Source organism: Poecile atricapillus, chromosome 1 (genome assembly GCF_030490865.1).
Source record: "Poecile atricapillus isolate bPoeAtr1 chromosome 1, bPoeAtr1.hap1, whole genome shotgun sequence".
Lineage (NCBI taxonomy): Eukaryota > Metazoa > Chordata > Aves > Passeriformes > Paridae > Poecile > Poecile atricapillus.
Window position 1 is genome coordinate 47,770,925 of NC_081249.1, and position 18,625 is coordinate 47,789,549.

An 18,625-nucleotide genomic window follows, 5' to 3' on the forward strand; every position below is an offset into this window, starting at 1 on the left:
CATGATACATTCAATTGCTGGGGTACCACACTTACAGAAAGTTTTGTTATGGCTAATTAAGCAACAGGCACAGTAAATCCTGTTTATTCTTTATTTTACAGTAGCATTAATAGGGAAATAAGCATGTGAATTGAAATTACCAATTGGCTCAGCAGTTTCCCATATCTCAGAAAATTGCAGACAGCCTGTTCTCATTTCTCATTGACTGTAATTTTTCATTTGAATCAGAGAGCATAGTATCTATTCCATATTAGGAATTTAATGTATTTAAAGAAATGATTTGCTTGATATGTTTCATTTTAAAGTATATGCTTTGCAGATGTCATTTTCATGAAATAATTTACCCAGAATTCAAAACAACTATTAGACATTTTGTCCTTCAAAAGGCATTCACAATGTTAATCACATTGTTGATAATAGCACAAATATAAAAATCTAGAATAGAGAGGGAACCTGTGTGATTGTTCTGTACTGGTGACAATGGAAAGTCTGCATATGTATTTAGCTTCCAAGCAGATAATCCATATTACATATGAAGGTTCTTGTTATATCAGGAAAATCTTTTGCCTAGTCTAAAATATTGTTTTGCTATAATGGGAATGATAAGCTGTCATTAAATTCTACTATGTCAAACAACTTTTCATAGTAGAGGATGGATGTTATGGTACCTGTTTAATTAAAATATATCCCATGAACGTCATGAATTTTCTATATTATTATTTTATTTAGACAAGGAAAAGAGGCAGATAGATTACAGCAAACTGCACCAAAAAAATATGTTGGTTTTTCTTATAATTTTGCTTATATAATACATCAGGAGCCTCATGCACAAGCTGTACTGGACCAATTGATGCATTCACAGATACAGCAGGCCATACTATGTTTTTCCAGTGTACCAACATTATTCAGGAAGGTGTTTCACTGTGATTCTCATTGTGTACTGTGAAAATCCTCCAAGACTTCTCATCCTCATTTCATTTGTCTACACATTTGCCATTACCAGATAAACTAAGATGCTGTTGTCAAAAAATTGATGAAAATATGTGACATATTGCATTATGAAGGCTTACTGGCCCCTACCATTACTCTCAAATTCAGATGTTCTAGATACATCTATAGCAGGAAATTAAATATCACTTGTAGAATTTTTTCCATTTGTATTTCTAAAATCTTTTACTTTCAAAGATAAGGTGCCTACATTCACACTATCTGCTAGGAATGGCTGTGTCTGCTCCCAAACTATGCCAAGAAATTGTTTGGTGTAGTCCTAAGTCGAGTAGATCAAAATCACACCATAGGCTGTTTAAATAATAATATTACAGATGACTGTATCCAGTAACCAGGTTCATTCTTTGACATTACTTATTTTACCATTAGACACAAAACCATCAAAGAAGAATACACCTAGCCTAGATGTACAGTTTATCAGTGCAGATGCCTTTACTTGAGTTAATGCAACCGTGTTGCTTTCATAGCCAAAAAGTATATACTTCTAAAGAATAATTAATTTCACATAATTTAACTGTCTGCATTAGAGTGAAGTTAACCATTTTTTTCCCCTTCCTGATGTTAAAGAGGACTCAGGTGACTAGTTCAAATGTAGATGTCCACCACAGATCAGGTGTTTGTCTCCATGGGACCTTCCAGAGAATCCACTTTTACTGCAAGGAGGTAGCACTGATTCCTTCTCAGCCCTTCCTTTTCTCTCAGAAGCTTATGCTTGCTTTATGTTTTGGGCAGCAGTATGACATATTTGAAAGTATTTTTGCTTGTTTTGCTATGTAATTAATAATAATTAAATCTGTCTGGAAGTTACACAAAAGCCCTCTATCCCTGGATTTCCAGCCAGTCTATGTCATAAGATGAGAAACCAGATATGTTAACAGGGCAACTCAGACCCTTCCAAAGCTGTCAGCCTTCCTGAGAAATACATCACAGGCAATTAGGAAAAAGATTAAAGCTCAAGGGATGCCATTCGATCAATTTCCAGCTGACAATGCCAAGTCACAAAGCATTCAGGGGCACCTGACTGCTGGGAATCAACCTGATTCTATTGTTGGGAATATGCTTTGACTGATCAAACCATTAAGTCTGCATTGTCAGCTCATCTTTTGCAAGGCTTCTCAAACTTGTTCAAACAGCATGAGTAAACTTTATTCATTATTTATCTTGCAGTAAAGAGTGCAGTTTTATGTAAACTTAAAAAAAGAAATAGATGTTTTCTTTCCCCAAAAGCTTCCAAATTAAAGGCAGACAAAAACAAAGTGTCTGGGAAGGAATAGGAGAATGTAACTGTTAAGATATTTGGATGAATACTGCAATAGATGTCCTTATAGTTTTTAGTGTGCTGGTTTCAACACTCTGTTATTTCAACTCTACATCTCTGTAAGTCCGGTAAAATCCATAGAATTCAATGGAATAAAAAGAAAAAAAAGCTACAGTAATCAACCTGTACCTTTACACATAAAAATCTGTACTTTTGTGTGTGATTTGTGAGGAGATTATCCACTTTTTCAGGGATATAGTTAGAGGAGTTGCTTATTCTAAATTTTAATAGGTGTCAAGCATACACCTGCTTGCATGCACCATAAGATGTCCAAAAAAATACTCAGGCTGTGTTTTTCCATTCATAAGATTTTTTGAAAGAAGGTCATTAAAGCACAAGACAAAAATGTGAGTGGTAATATAATAGCAAAGGGAAAAAAAAAAAACGGAAAAGAAAAGAAAAAATTATTTTCTCACTATATAAACTCCAAATCACCTTTTCACAAAATATATAAATGGGATTCATTTCCTCTTGTATTTTTTTCTCAAAAGAATGTTGTAATACATTTTTCAGTTAAGTTTTTTAACTATGGGACAAAATCTGTTTAAAATTGCCTATTGGTTTGGGCTTTACCTCACAGAACCATTTTTGAGTGCTTAATTTTAAGGGATCAAATCCCTAATGTTTTCTAACAGCCAGGAATACTACTGACGGTTTCAGAATAATTGAGAAAGAGATCCCACAGACTGGACTTCTTGAAATCCTACCTACAGAGAAAGTGCAATTGCTTTCTGAAAAAGAGCAATCTAAAAGGACTAAGGTGCAGTAAAATACAACATTTTATTTTCATTCTCAACTGTCAAAAAGACGTACAAAAGGCAAGAAAGGCAGCTTGCTCACAGAGAAGGTGGAGTGACTGGAATATAATGATGGAAAGTTTACTTTGTTTTGGTCTTTATAAAACACTTTCCAGAAGTATATAGACAATACCCAGCTAAGCATAACAGAACCTGTAGTGTAGTGAGAACAGCATTTATAATCCTGAGCTAGGTTCTTACCTTATTAAACTCTGGACCTGAGAGGTGCCAATGCCTTTAAACTGCCAGACCAAGTAATAGCATCACTTAGGAGTGAAGCATGTTTGAATCTTGTCTCTCTCATATTCATAGAAGGATCTTTTTACAATTGAGATAAAAACCTATATGCAACTGGGATTTACAGCTTGAAATCTCCCAGACTTGGAGATAAGAATAAGGTCCTCCTCATTATGCATCTGGAAAGTTTCTTTTTAATTGCATGGGTAGAGAAACAAGTTGTGCTTAGACTTCTGCAAAGTTGTTTAGCAGTTAGAGAACCAGATGTGTAAGACCTTTTCCCTCATTTTCAGAAAAAAATACCAAAACAGTCCCACAGGTCCCACCTCCTTGGAAAATACCTTTACCACCACAGAGCCTTAAGCTGAAAGTTTTCCACTCTGCAGAGCAAAATGGAGTCATTGGGATTATAAGAAAGAAGAAAACTGATTCTCTTATTTAGTGATGAGCACAGTGCTTTCAGAAAAGAAAAATATTTTAGATTCTCTTTATCTATACCATGTGTGTTCAGTATTCATGAACATATTATTGACCAAAACACAAAGTCAGAACTTCAAACAGTCCAGTTATCCTCATTGGAAGTCTATGGAGTCATTTCCTCCTGGGTAATCTTATTCTCTGTCCTAAATCTGGGGAGTTTAAAGTAGATTCATCAGTCCTTGCAGTGCAGTGCCTTAAAGGCAGTTGAGGAGGAGTGGAATAACATCTCCTTGGTGGCTGGGCACAAATAATATAGTCCAGAGCTCAGTATGGGAGCTGATTCTGTTTAATATCTGTGTCCAGTTCTGGGTCCCTGAATTCAGGAAGAACATTAAGGTACTGGAGCAGGTCAGGAAAGGCATTGAAGCTGGTGAAGGGTCTGGAACACAAGTCTTATGAGGAGCAACTGAGGGAGCTGAGGTTGTGTAGCCTGGAGAAGAGGATGCTCAGAGGAGTCCTTATCCCTCTCCACAGCTACCTGAAAGGAGTGTGTAGCCAGGCTGGGGGCAGTCTCTTCCCCCGGAACAAGTAACAGGATGAGAGGAAGTGGCCTCAAGTTGTGTCAGAGGAGGTTTAAATTGTATATTAGGAAAAATTTCTTCACAGAAAGACTTATCAAACACTGGGAGAGACTGACCAGGAAAATGGTGGAGTCACCATCCCTGGTGATGCATAGATGTGGTACCTGGGGACATGGTTTAGTGGTGAATTTGCAGTGTTAGGTTATTGGTTGGACTTGTATCTTAGAGGTCTTCTCCTACCCAAACAATTCTACAGTTCTAAGATTCTGTGACATGTTTATGCTTTAAGTTTATTCAGCTGCTTCACCACTTGATGAATTAACACATCCAACTCATCATTAGTCCTACCTACAAGACCTTGCAAGTGCATAGATTAACTTCAACAGGATGAGATGAAGACTATCTAAACTTTTCCTGAATATGATTGGTTTTGCCTATATTTTGTCTGCATTAACCTTAATTGCTATATATATTTCTTAATTTACCAAGTTTACCTTAATTTATTTGTCATAGTGCCAATGTCACTGCTTCTGGATGACACAAAGCACTATCCTCGTTCTGTCAAATTCATTTTTGTTCAGTCTGAGTCCTGTTCTCACCATTGAGAACCCACATGTAACTTTACTCTTGCTAAATCTTACGGAATAATTTTCATAAGGTTCTCCAGACCTACTATTTTTTTTGAAACAGAGACTGTCTAGCCTGTGTTTGCTCTCATATTTAATTTAAAATAAATCATATCTGGATTCAAAATATCTGTTGTAGTTAGAACTTCCATTATCTCTTTACCATGTGCCAAAACAAAACTGATAAAAGCATTACCTCCTGTTGTTTCTGTGACTTGGGAAGAAAAGTTTGAGCATTCAAATCCAGTTATATCAGGATGTTATCATTATAAAATACAAATATTTTTTAGAGTATTTATGTGAAAGTAAGTTTCCCATAATAACACAATTATGATGATATTTTTATCTCTTAAATCATTAAGGAAACTTGTATCCATGTATAAATCCAGTCTGGAGTCACATCAGATTTCTGACATAAACTATCAATACCAATAACTACTTTTAGGTTTGTTTGGCAGGTGGGAAGTTGGGTTTAAATTGGCTTAAACTTGGATTTTCAAAACTTGGTGTTGCAAAATCAGACATTCTTGAGAAATTTATACATGTGTGTGTGTGTGTATTACTTATTAATATTTTTATTTAATTTTTTTTTTTTTCTAAAATACTCCACAACAAAGGTAGGTCTGTAGCATTTTCTGTTTCTACTTACTGGTCTGGCTTGAATCAGGAATTTTAAAAGTGACTACAGAACAAAAACCAGACAAGAAACTTTATGTCAGCTTTTTTCAAAACCAAAGTATTGATTCATTGGAAACACACTTTGAGTTTTGCACAGTTGTTTAAGTCAGTCCTTCTTTTCTTTAAACTTGTTTGCCCATTCCAGATTTGACAAAGACTCTGTCAGTAGAGCCATCAGGGAAAGGGGTCTCTGACAGTTTCAACTTTGGCGGTAAAATTAGTAGATAGAGTTTGCTAACAAAATCTGGCACTCACCAATCTGCACTGACCACATGTGATGAATTTTCAGCAAATTCCCTTTAGCATGATGAACCCAGACTGATTAGGTTTTTCCCATCACTGTGAAGGCAAGGGGAAAATGCTTAGTGACAAGTGACACAGAAATCTTCAGGACAGATTCACCCACAATAGTGATTAGAGAATTTAAAAGCTCCAGAATTTAATACAGCATAACAAAACCAGTTGCTCTCTTATGTAACTAGACAATAGCATTTTTTAGTAAATTAGGCCTTTAAAGCCACACACAAGGTTATTTTAAGTGTCCCTTCATTTTGCACATAAAATAACTTGCAAGACTGACGTTGGTATTGCAGCTATTGTTATTTCATTGTTGCTTTCCAATATGGAGATATTGTATCCATACACACTAAAGATGGAACTCCATGTTTGAATATTTTGAAATACAAAAATATATTCAAACAACGTCTAGATTTTCATGGAAGTAGAGGTATTAATAATTTTAACTTGTCTTTACTGACAGAAGAATGACTGCGAGAATGACAGAGAAATGAGGCATTCAGCCTCTGTGGTGACTATATTTAGACCTACTCTTGCTGCTGTACATGAGAAAATGGAGTCCAGCAGAATTTGATACCATTTCACCCATACCATTATATGTTCAGAAACTATTTTGTCTCCAGATTGCTTCTTTTGAATGCAGTTAATAGCTGCTACACACTTGGTCAAATATAAAATTATTATCATAATTTGGCTGTGAAATATTACAGGAAATATTAATTGCAGACTTCTTTGTAATCATGATGATCTTGAAGCAACTGAAAGCATAAATAAATCTTCAAGCTCACAAATATCATCTTTTTCTTCCTGCCTATTTTCCATAATAAAATTTTTGCTGTTTCTTTATCATATTATTTGGTTAATTCTTACATGCATTTTTATCCTAGCTTCCAGGTAAATGCTTGCCAAACCTAAATTCCTGCAAAATAACTAGGCCACCTGCATCCAAATAGCAAAACTCCTAGAGGTGATGATTGAGAAGTGTAGGAGTACTTCTATCTGTCTCCACCTCCATCCTTAGTTTGGCGTGCCTGCTTAAATTCTGTTGCAAATGGGATTATTCAGAATTTAAAATCAAACATATGCCTAAGTATTTTGGCAAACCATAGTATCATCCATAGAACACACTCTATATATTAACAGCAGACCTGAAAATATCCAGTTGGACAGTTTTTAAAGTTTTAGTGTGTGAAAAAATATTGATTCTGTCTAACCTTTTTTCAGATTTGAGTTTGCAGGCAAAAATTTAATAGTTCGTCACTTGATGAGAATGCTGAGGATGAGACAAAAATCAACCTCTTTTCCAGCTGCTGGAAAGAGTTAGGTGTTTCAGATTAATCAGTCAAGTGACAATGTGTAGTGGACAATAAAAATAATCAGTATGTTTCTCCAACTATCTCTTCTTAGCCATCTCTAGCACCTTGCTGCATCTTAAGAGCTCATTGTTTGAGGTCAGATCACTGGCATACTTTTCTGAGGAGAAATACAAATATGGTTTTTCTTTTTAACCCTTAAATCCTAATAGCACAGACAGAGAAGAATCCAGCCACAGCAGTCTCCTAATAGCTCAAAGATTTTGTTCTGCAGCAGACAACATCTCTATTTTTGTTCATTCAATGTTATTCAGCCTTTTGAAATACTGAGAGAAAAGCTGTTGAAACAAGTGTTTTGTATTTATGAAAATAAATTTCTAATGGAAGTCTATGAACAAATTGGAAATGGTTTTCATCAACAATTGGGAAGATAAACATCTGAAACAGCATATTTGTCAGCAGGCTGACTTTTATTTTATTTCTGCAAAGGCTAGAATATAACATTTAGAGTACAATACAAAACAGAGTCTGGAAACCCAAAGAGAAAGGAAAAGGAAATCCATGTCTGGTTAGCAGATATCCCTTCTTCCATTCACCAATCCTTAACTTTAAAAAGACCACAGAAAACTTCCTTGTGAAGGGGAGGGACAGACACCAATTCTTCTTTCTTGTTGCCAGTGACAGGACCAGAGGGAATGGCCTGAGGTTGTGTCAGGGAAGGTTTAGGGTTTTAGATTGGGTACTGGAAACGAGGTTCTTCACCCAGAGGGTTGTTGAGCACTAGGATGAGCTCCACAAGAAAGTGGCCACAGCATGAAGCCTGTCTGAGTAAAAGAAGTTTTTGGACCATACTCTCAAGCACATGGGGATCATCCTCTGCAGGACTGGAAGCTGGACTCAAACATACTTTGAGTCTCTCACGATGCAGAAACTTCTGTGATTCTGTGACACTGTACCTGCACTTCGTGCGCTTGTGACTCTGCTTACACATCCAATATTTTTTTCTTTTCCTCCCCTCACGTCCTCATATCTCCCCTCTCTACCACTCTCCTCCCCTCCTCAACTCCATCTTAGTCCTTCAGGCACAAGGATCCATAAAAACCCATATACTGGTGATTGCTAGTTTTCTAGAGAGAAATTGTAGTCAGAAGAGTTAGAAAAGTTGGAATGCCAGTCTAGGGTGTAGAGTACAAAGGTGGTGGTGAGTATTTGTGGTTGTTGTCTGCCACTAGTGACTTAATGTTACTTTTCTGACTTCTCTATGTTTCTGTCAGGTATCTGTGAAGAATTTCACCCAACTGACAGCTAAGGTTTCATGTACTTTTGGTATAACATTTTTTGGTGTCATCACACATGCCAGAAATTATCAAAACTGCATAAGAGTAGATCCCCCTGTCTTTCCAGTTATTTATATGTAGAGATCAAGTCAGCTCCTTTCAATTTTGTAGACTGCCTTTCTGAGCTCGAGTTTTAGACTTTGTATTGAGCACTGTGTGAAAATACATCTTGCGGCCAAATCTTCAAATAAGCTGAAGTCATAAAGAAAATATCAGACATAGCAGTTGTGAGGCACAGGAGCACTACACATAAAATGAATGCGTGGTGCCCCGGCCGGGGGGGGAGCGGCAGTAGGGTGTTCTCAGCGGAGGGCTCGCGCCGCTGAAATCTGCTTCCCTTGGCCCTCCGCCAGGGCCCCGGTTTGGCGAAACTCGGAGCACGATGTAAGGACTGTCTGTTCAGTGGGGCAGCTGAAATGCCATTGGATTATTCTTAGCAATAGGATACAGTTCGGGCAGTCGTGGATTTCTCTTTTTTTATTATTTATTTCTAATTTTTTTTGGTAAGATCCTTGATTATAAAGAGATCTGTCTTTTTCTGATGTTTAGGATTGTCATTCAGGAAGCGCAGGGCAGATACACGATAATGAGAGGCCAATATTAATTAATTAGATTTGCTTACTTTTCAATCAGACACTGCAAACTTGAATGAGATTACAATAAAATCATGCTCTAAATCATGGATTAGGCATGACTATTTCCTTCTTAGTAGAGAGCACAATTTTTAATCAACTGTCCTTGATTTCAAATACAGACCATCCTCTCAGGCATGTCACCCTGTATTTAGCAAATTAATTGCACATTTTCCAATTGGAGGTTATCTAAGTTCTTGCCAATTTGTGCTGGGATGACTTCCTGAGCTAGAGACAGTTTAGAAGGTTTTTGTTGTTGTTGTTGTTGTTGTTGTTGTTGTTTTAAAACCTGCTGTGCTGGAGGGAAATGAAGTCTTGACTTTGATGTTCTTTGAGCCTTTACAGCTGTAGAGTTGGACCATCTGTACCTCCTCAGATTTCTTCAGGGAAGAGCAGTGGGATACAGCTAGAAGCTTCCAGAGATGAGATGTCTCTGGGTGAAAGGTGTGGCTGAGGGGTTTGACAGCCATCAGATCTGGCTGCCAAGGCATTGCCTGTAAGGGGTATTGGAATTACCTCAAATTGTCCTGGGCTAATTTATAGCTTGCTTTTTTGCCTTGACTGCAAGAGCAACTAAATGGTTAAAAGCAGGATTTCTCCGATTTTGTTCTCAGGGTAAGTTACTCAGCCTCTTTTGAACTTAATTAATGGCCGTATGAAAAGATGTCTCCTCTGTTTTGTGAACTGAGAAGGTATCTCCTCTGTTTTGTGAATTTGCTACTGAAAAAAAGTAAGTAGTGAAGCCTGGTTCTCTACAGTTTTGTGTCTTGTGTTCTATTCACTGGAATATCCCTATTTACTTTGCAAATCTTCAACTTTCAGATCTGCTGAAAAGAAGGGGCATCATTTGTTATGGTTGAACCATGTATGTGCTGGTTGTCTGATTTTTGAAGTGTTTCTCAGTCAGATAGTAGTTGCATCTTGATTTTTGCACGTCCATAAGGGATAGAAAAGGGATCTGTCTGTACCTTCTCCATAAATGGCACCCTAAAAGCTCTCCTTCCCAAAAAGTTGGTTACTGCTGATTAAACTCATAGGAATTATATCAAAAAGTGGGCAACAAATTTTTACAGTTTTAGAGGGGTCTGATAATAAAATGAAATGGAAGGCTATTTGGACAATGTAATAAGGCACACCTTGCTTTTTTTGGGAAACAAGGGGGAAAATTGTTCCAAAGCCAGACATTCACATAGTCTGGCCAAAAACTTTTGAAGAAAACTTTTAATGGATAAAAGGTATTTCAGATTTTAAAAAATATATAAAATAAAAGCAGGTTACTTATCCTTGTGTCTTCTGACAGAAAATAAAAGTGGAAAATTTTAATCAAGTCTTTTTTTTTTTATACATTATATCCATTATTTATACAAGGAAATATAAATTCTGAATCACACTGTGTGCAAGTCTATGATAGAATCACTGATAGCTTTCAAAACTGAAGCTGGGGTTTTTTTACTTCAAGGATTTGACTATTTGCAAGCACAAACTTATGCTATCCAAAATTATGGTTTATTATGTTTAGAAAACAACTTTTTAAAATTTAAAAATAAACTTAATTCATAAAGTGATTGATTTAAAATATACATTTTAAGAAATATACTATTATATTTAATGTTTAGGATTTTTTCTGAATAAATTACCTTAGTAACACCCTAGTACTTGATTTGGTGCTCACCAAAGGGACACAGTGGCCCTTTCAAAGTAAAAAAGCAAAACCTTGTATGGCCAGAAGGGATCACTAGGCTGATTTATGTTGCACAACTGCATAACACAGAGTATGGAATTTAGACAAGTGCTTTTGTCATTAAGTCCATTACTGTAGTCTGAAAGTGTACATTTTAGACCTAAACTTGATTTAAGCACTATAACTGCCACAGAACTTCCTAGAAAGAGTGTAGCAGAGGTTATTTTCTTCAGTGTCTAATTTGTAACCATGACAAATCTTTTTCTGGTGAGGTATGTGCAGACTCTACTTTTTAAATTACCTGCTTCACCAGATGTTTTCAAAACAGATGGCCAAGAAAAGATGAGGTTTTGCAAAAAGGAGTGTGAAACAAGCCAGAAAATGTAGAGCATGAGAAAAGGAGAGGCTGTCAAAGATAATGTAGGTTAAGACACATGAAGATAAGGGAATCTACAGCAAGAAGGAGAAATATGACCATTTCAGTTACTTTCCACTGCTCTGGGGAAGAACAACTGTTGTAAATCCAATGCAGCATGCCAATCCTTTCCACAGGCTTTGCACTGCTGATAAGTAAACACTTGAAGAAGCCCACAGCATCTGAACAACTACATCACCCAGGCAACACCAGGAGTGGGTAAGGCAAATAAGAATGAGCCATTGTTAAAGAATCGGCCTAGTTTAATCTGGAACAACTAACTCTGGAATGCACAAATCATACTTTTTTTTCCATGATATAACTCGTGAGTGGGAATTAACATAATTTTAAAATTATTCACCTCCAAAGATTAAAATAAGTTTGGATTTCTTGAAAATTTCATGTTAATTGTCACAATTTCTAGCTTTAATACCCTTACTTTCAGGATCACCTGGCCACAATTTTATCAATCGATGGTTCTTTAGTTCAAAAATGACATTTTTAAAAACAGAAGTATTCCAGGAAAGTACGTTAATTGCCTGAATAATCAGGTTGGTTCTGTGGCAGCTCATCTACTCTCTGCTTCCTGGGCTGTTGGTGTCAGGGCCCATTTGGGTGCAAATCAACACCGTGCCCCCAGCTGTGATGTTCTGCATTTTATCTACAATGATTTTGATTTGTCTACATTTCATTTATCATATAATTTCAAATATTATAATATTTCAGACCTATAGTTCTGAATGTTTTTAACCATGATAATAAGTTTGTATCCAGTCCATTCCTAAGACTTATAGTAAATAAAATATTACTGGCTTGGGAGTTTCTTTTGGCCTTAAAATGCTGCTATAAGCTGTCAAGTTCCATTCCATTTTCACCTTATTTTTGATAAAGAAATAGAAATATGAGAAACTATAGAGATGAAAGCCAGAGAAAGTAAGCTGAGTGAGAAACATTCTTCTTTTTTAATGCCAAAGATTGATGTCCTAGGATAAATCCAAGTTGAAGTAACACAGTCCAAGTGCTGAAAATTACTATTCATTTACCAACCCTATATCCTTTACATACAATTCAAATTTTGCTTCTCAGTCTGGATCTATTTCTATTTCTATTATAGGTCTGAAGCACTGAGCTCCCTCTTGTGACTAGCACCTGAACATTATTCCAATTTTGGGACTACACATCACTCTTGAGAGAAGCAGAACTTTTCAGATACTGGATTCCATCAGATCATCCCTACTGTAATGTTCTTTTAAAATGGCAACAGAGGCTATCTGGAAAGAATACAGAATTAATCTTCCTCATTTTTGGTAGCTCGCCCTTTGCATAGCTGCTTTTTCAAAATGAAAGAGTGTCTCCCCAAAAGTCTTTATTTCTAATGCTGAATCTGTGTCTTCATGAAAATTATTTGATCACTCTTCAGTGATTTATTATGCAATAAGCACAATACAGTGACCAGTAATCAAACAAAGACTAAATATAAATTTACCAACCACAGAGCAAGGAAATACAATCCATTGTATCTGACAGCAATTTCCTTTCAGAGTTGCAAGGTTGTATTCCTTTATTTACACTTGGTGATGAAGGTATAATGGCCCATTAGCATAGGCACAGTCATTTCCGTATGATCTGTGTTGCCTTTGTGTAGCTTATTCCAAGATGATATTAAGTAATAACATTCACAGCTGCATAACTGTGAATACAGTATGTTCAATAACGATGAACTTTGATTTGATGCAGACATATTAGTAGAAATGCTCTGTACAGAAAAGACTCTCAGCAGAAGACTGAATATGAGAAAAAGTCTGAAATATACAGAACAAGAGGAATCCAGGTCAATATGCCTTCTTTAACTTTCTGACCTGGAACATGAGTTCCTTGAGACTATTTCTTGGCAGATGAGAAAGAATAAGTAACACAACCCTTCCATATATAAATTCGAATTTATGTGGGCATAGCTGGGAAAAAAAAATTGTGAATAATCCAATCTATAAGTTTCCAATAATTTCCACTTCCTTGCACGAAAGAAAGAGCTTTAAAGGGTTAATTTTTAAAGACTTTTAGGTAAAGAGTAAAACAAAAGAACAATTAAAAGGTAGCTTGCTTAATCGAATTATTTGTAAGAACATTCATTTTCACTTCTTCTAAGTTCTAATATTAACTACTACCAAAACCTTCAGACTGCCATTTTTAACATACTTAGTTATGCAATTCCCATCATCTGACAGTGTAAAAATAGGATTATGTTACAGATGCTACCATTGCAAAGGGCCCCAAATTTAACACTGGACATAAACCTCCTATTTTCTCAGATCATTGCAAAATCAGTTTTATTGCATCAAATGTACAGGTAGGCACATGTCTCTGTGACAAAGCAAATGTCTTTGCTAATCTTGTTACCCACGATGCAGTAATATATTTTTCCAGGCAATAGAAAAACACATACCCTGAACTCTACAGTCCTTACTCATACTAGTCTACTGCTGAAGTGGACTGAGCTTTGAACAGTGTAGAGTTACAGCTTAATGAATGCTAGTTCTTCTGTATAGGAGAAATTCATATGCTTTCATACTGTCTCAGCTTCATTTCCTTCCAAGGCTCATTAATTTTTAAAAGAGCCAGCTTTCTTACCCTTGCCTCCTAGTAGGTGGTGTTGCACTACCATAAATATAAGGGTATTTATAATTTTAGCTGGAAGAAGAGTATGATAAAGCTCAATTGCACAGCCAAAGAGGTTTGGCTAAGTATCCACACCAACTCTAAGGAAAGCTTCAACAGATTTCATGGTGGTCACTGGGTTGCCTAATTTGGCCATATAACGTTTCTTTTACTGGGCAGTAAGCAGCATGATTGTTATTTCTAGGACCCTAGCAATTTGTCTGGGCTCAGATGCTGTGCCTGTCACAAGCCAATCATACAGAGCAGAGATAAATGGTCTTTTTCAGAATTCTAGATTTATCCCACTGCAACTCAGGGACTCATTCAGCAAAGTGGAGCATGTAATAAATAATGTATTCATTCAGAGGTGTTCAAAGTATTGAATGTGGAGAGGTTGAATGTTGTTGCTAAAGCAGTCAGAGGAGACAAGTGGAAACAGCTGCAAAGAGTCATGAATAGCCCAGAAGTCCAGGTCCACAAGCAAAATCTTAAATATCACTTAATCACCTTTCTCTTCAGTTCCTCACCCTCATAGCAATGTTCTCAGTCTTCAGACTTGGTATTGTTGACACTCCGTTCAAGTCAGTAGAATGCACTTTCCCTTCCATTCAGTCATTATCCTCTATTTCTTCAGTAGTTCTATGACCTGCTGTCTAAATGACATTATATAACTTTATCTTTACAGAGTGAAACACAGCTCTCATTATATGGTATATTTCCACTACTTACTTTCTTTGATTTTTCTGTTCATTCTTTACCTTCTTAAAGAGACCAAACAAAATTTCAGAGTGAAAATGAGAATGTAATCATCTGACTGGTGAGTGGAAAGCCCTTTAAAACCTGCCAAAATCCTGTAAAATCTTTTTTCTTCCCTTTTCTATTCTACTGCCATGTAGCTATCCGAGAAATATTTCACAAGCTCTTTGATTCAGTGTACTTTTGTCAAAAGCCTGAATTCTACAAATGCAACTGGTATTACCGATCACAGGTTCCTCATTAAATAGACTAGCATACTAAGCTGAGCCTTGCTTGAGCAAAATTAGGGAAGGATTGCAGCATCAGCAAGTTTTTCTGTGTTCCTTTGTGAGAATGGTGCTGTGAATGTGTTACTGTGGCACAATACATGGCCAACAATAATCCTTGGGTTGGTTAGGTGACCAACACAAATTTTGCTCACTGAAGAGAATATCAAAAAAATTTCCTGAGCATAGTTAAGACAAAAAATATATTACCAGAGGTAACTACTCCTTGAAAGATGCCTACTGACTTGTGTGAAGTCAAAACAAGTTTGATTCAAATTAGAATCCTCATAGCACTGATCATTTCAGCTCTAAGCAACCTTTATGCTGATAAAAGGAGGAAAGGAGGAAGGAAAGTTTTTTGCTTCCCACTACATTCATATATGTGTAACATGCACAACACCAATACTTATGCCAACAGAGTGGCCTTGAACCTTTCAAAATAATAGATACAGAACAATTTATTATTGGGCCTTTTGAAAATGCTGAAAAGCTTCAGTCATGGAAAGATTCATAAAACTTATTCATAACAAAGGCTCTGGAAAACAATTGATCATTTAATAGCTAATCCTAGAAGCATCTCCAGTCCATAGTTGCTGATTTGTCATCCTGAAGGCCCCATTTATTGTCATTTATCATTTTGATTTTATACATAGTTTTCAAACTCCTGGCACTGCACAGCTCTGTGGTGGAGATTTAGATATGGGAACCTAAAATTTCTATTGTCAGAGAGAAAGGTACTGAAAGATGCTTGTGTTTTCCCCTTTCACTTCATGCTTGTTTATGCTGCTCCATTCTCTAGAAAGGATTTAAATACCAGTTGAGTGAGAGATAATTGCACTAATTTAGCACATGTAAGACTCTTGGATTCAGTCTTCAATATGAAATAGCCATAGATTCAATGAAAAGCAAAATATCTCTCACTTTCTTTACAAGACTTTGTCTTAGGCTGTCTCTGATGTCTGTCTCAGAATATCTTACAGTTTAGTGGATAGAGACCCCAACAGGGAGCTGTGAAGGAAGAAGCGAGCTCCAGGCTGAATGGAAGATCAGAATTTGAATACTTCAATGGGCATGTGAGTGCTCACTGTTAGCAGAAGGCAACTAACAGCATCAGTGTTTTTCCTCAGAGTGTCAAACTCTACAGCTGTGACATCCAGGCACACTGTTCCTTGTTTCACCTAGGCAATATCTCCTCAAACAGACCATCTCTTTTTGACAGGATTACAGTTAGGAGCTCACAGGCATTTTCTTTTCTTTCTGGGCCTCAATCATCCTGTTTGTTTTTGAGGAGCTTCTCAGCTCTAGAACTGTCCTCCTCCCCAGGCTTGACCTGCTTGCCTAGGCAGCAGAAAAACAGGTTCAGTCACCCCAGCATTGAGGAAGGCATGGTGCCCAGGTCTCTTGCTCCCAAGCACTCCTACTGCTGGGTAATTACACAGAGAGTGGGCAGCATCACTTGCAGTGCCTCCTCTGCCTGTATTGTAAAAGGACACACTAAGCTCTTTACTTTTTCAAAGACTTGAGATAGGCAGCTGCTTTTAAGAAAGGACCTAGTGTTTGGCTGGATACAGGCAGCTGTTGAATACCATGGCAAAGACATCTTAGCTATAAAAAGGGCTATGATAACTTGAAGTCAGTGCGCTTAGACATTTCCTCCTGCAAATGCTATTTTGAGGCATCTATCCCTCCAGAGTGCTTAGGAAACCTAACTCAATGAGTGATGATTTTATTTTCATTCAGAAACCAGACAAGATTCAGAGAAGTTTTAAACCTCATTCTCTAATGACACCGAGAATAAGATAATTCCTTAAATACCTGTCTTTATTGAATGCACCCCTTAACCCCAAGGGTTGTAGGAACACAAATTCCTCTGGGTCTTTTTTTTAAATTCCCTTTCCAGTCTGAATGGGATCCGTTCTCCTAAAGGGGGACTGGCTTTTTGAAAATTTCTTCCATAAAATGCTCATTATTGTGGAAAACTTTGCACAGCCATCGGAGAGAGTTTTCAGTGGTGTAAGCCAATCCAAACTGAATGTGGCAGGGTTCATTCAGAGCACTACCCCTGAGTATATTTTTCAGTAAGTAGGTAAATTAGCCGCACACGCATGCACGGCACAACTTCCTTCTGAACATTCAGCTGTCATTAAAACCTCTGCTGCTATTTAAAAAACGTCTAAGCTTGTACGATGGGCAGCTTTCAAGGACTCATAACTCACCCAAATCAAAACCAGTTTTCACATAACTGCTCCAAGGCTTCTTGATGGAAAAGGTTTCCTTACTGAATGCCATTGTTTCCAGTTGTTTCATCCTGCTAGGTGTCTAAAAGAGAAAGTCACAAGAATTTGTATTTGTATAAGAACTTTCACTCTCTCATTCAAAAATATAGCACTGAGGATAAGCTTAGCAGGAATAAGAAGGATTAGGCATTTATGTGGATAATGAGAACATCCATGATTACATCAGTGGGGTGAATAGGATGAAAACACTGTGGCGACCAGCCCTCTCCTGGAATCTTTTAACATTTGTTTAAAAATTTTATAGGAGAAAAACTCCTATAATGGTGTAAACAAAGGGAGTGGGTTAATCAGACATGGATTAAATTAAAGTCACCCACCTAAACACATTGATTGTGGAGATTAAAAGCACCATCACCTTTCATCTATCTTGTTTACCTCCCAAGCACCCTCTGGCTTTTGTGTGGCATTTTGGTTTCCATGGCCACTGAAGGTTCCTTCCTATAATCAAAAACGACCTCCTGTTATAAAGGACTCAGAGTCTTTGCTCAGCAGGCCATTTCCCCCTTTTATTATTCTTTTCTCTTGCCTTCAGGGAAAGCTTTGTGAGAGCAGGACAGAACACTTGGTTGGTTGGCAGTTGACCTCAGTTGCACACAATGAGCTCTGAGTGCTACCTGAAATGTGTGACAAAGAGGGAAGGGTCACTGGTTTAGAGCATTACAAGGGCATGGGCAAGCAACTGTGATGACACTTGCCAAATGTTAGCATTCACCTAATTCAGGAGGGTCCCTGCTGATTGACAGTTCCTCACTCTTCAGCATCTAAAGACAGAAATACACAAGTTCATTAATTAATAACCCCACTAGACTCCGAAGATGTAAAGGCTAAAAGAAAAAAAAAAAACAATAAAAAACCCTAACAAAAAATAAGTCAAAACACCCACAAAAAAATACCAACAAAAAAAGCCAAAAAAAGCCCCGATAAAACCCCAGTCCCACAAAGAAAGCAGCTTGGTAGGAGAGAGCCAGCTCAGGATGAAATATGTACAAAGTATACATATATATCTATATATATATAGATATATATATATTTAAGAGCATGCCTCACTAGTTTAAAGCCATTTTAATAGCCTACAGGCAAAATTTGTCATGGTATGTAGCTGAGTGCTGTGCTTGCTTAAAATGCTTTTGACAATGTGAGGAAAGCCTTTAAGCATTTGATGAAGGTAAGTTAGTTAGCAGGGCTTGGAAGCCAGTTTGCAGGTTCCAAGATAATTCCTCAAGATCCAATTAAACTGTTGAATTTTACATTCATTCAATTTTTCTAATGCTTTTAGTTAAGGGGATTTCTCCCATACATAAACCGCTCACA

At 37.0% G+C, this 18,625-nt stretch overlaps 1 long non-coding RNA gene across 1 annotated transcript; it reads right to left on the reverse strand.

Annotated features, from left to right (window-relative positions):
• Positions 1 to 5,920: 5,920 nt before the first annotated feature.
• Positions 5,921 to 17,848, reverse strand: LOC131589610 (uncharacterized). Its single transcript, XR_009279800.1, has 3 exons — positions 17,632 to 17,848; positions 17,234 to 17,336; positions 5,921 to 6,004 (listed from the first exon to the last, which is right to left on the reverse strand). It is a non-coding gene; the product is annotated as an uncharacterized LOC131589610 (long non-coding RNA).
• Between the last annotated feature and the right edge of the window lie 777 nt (positions 17,849 to 18,625).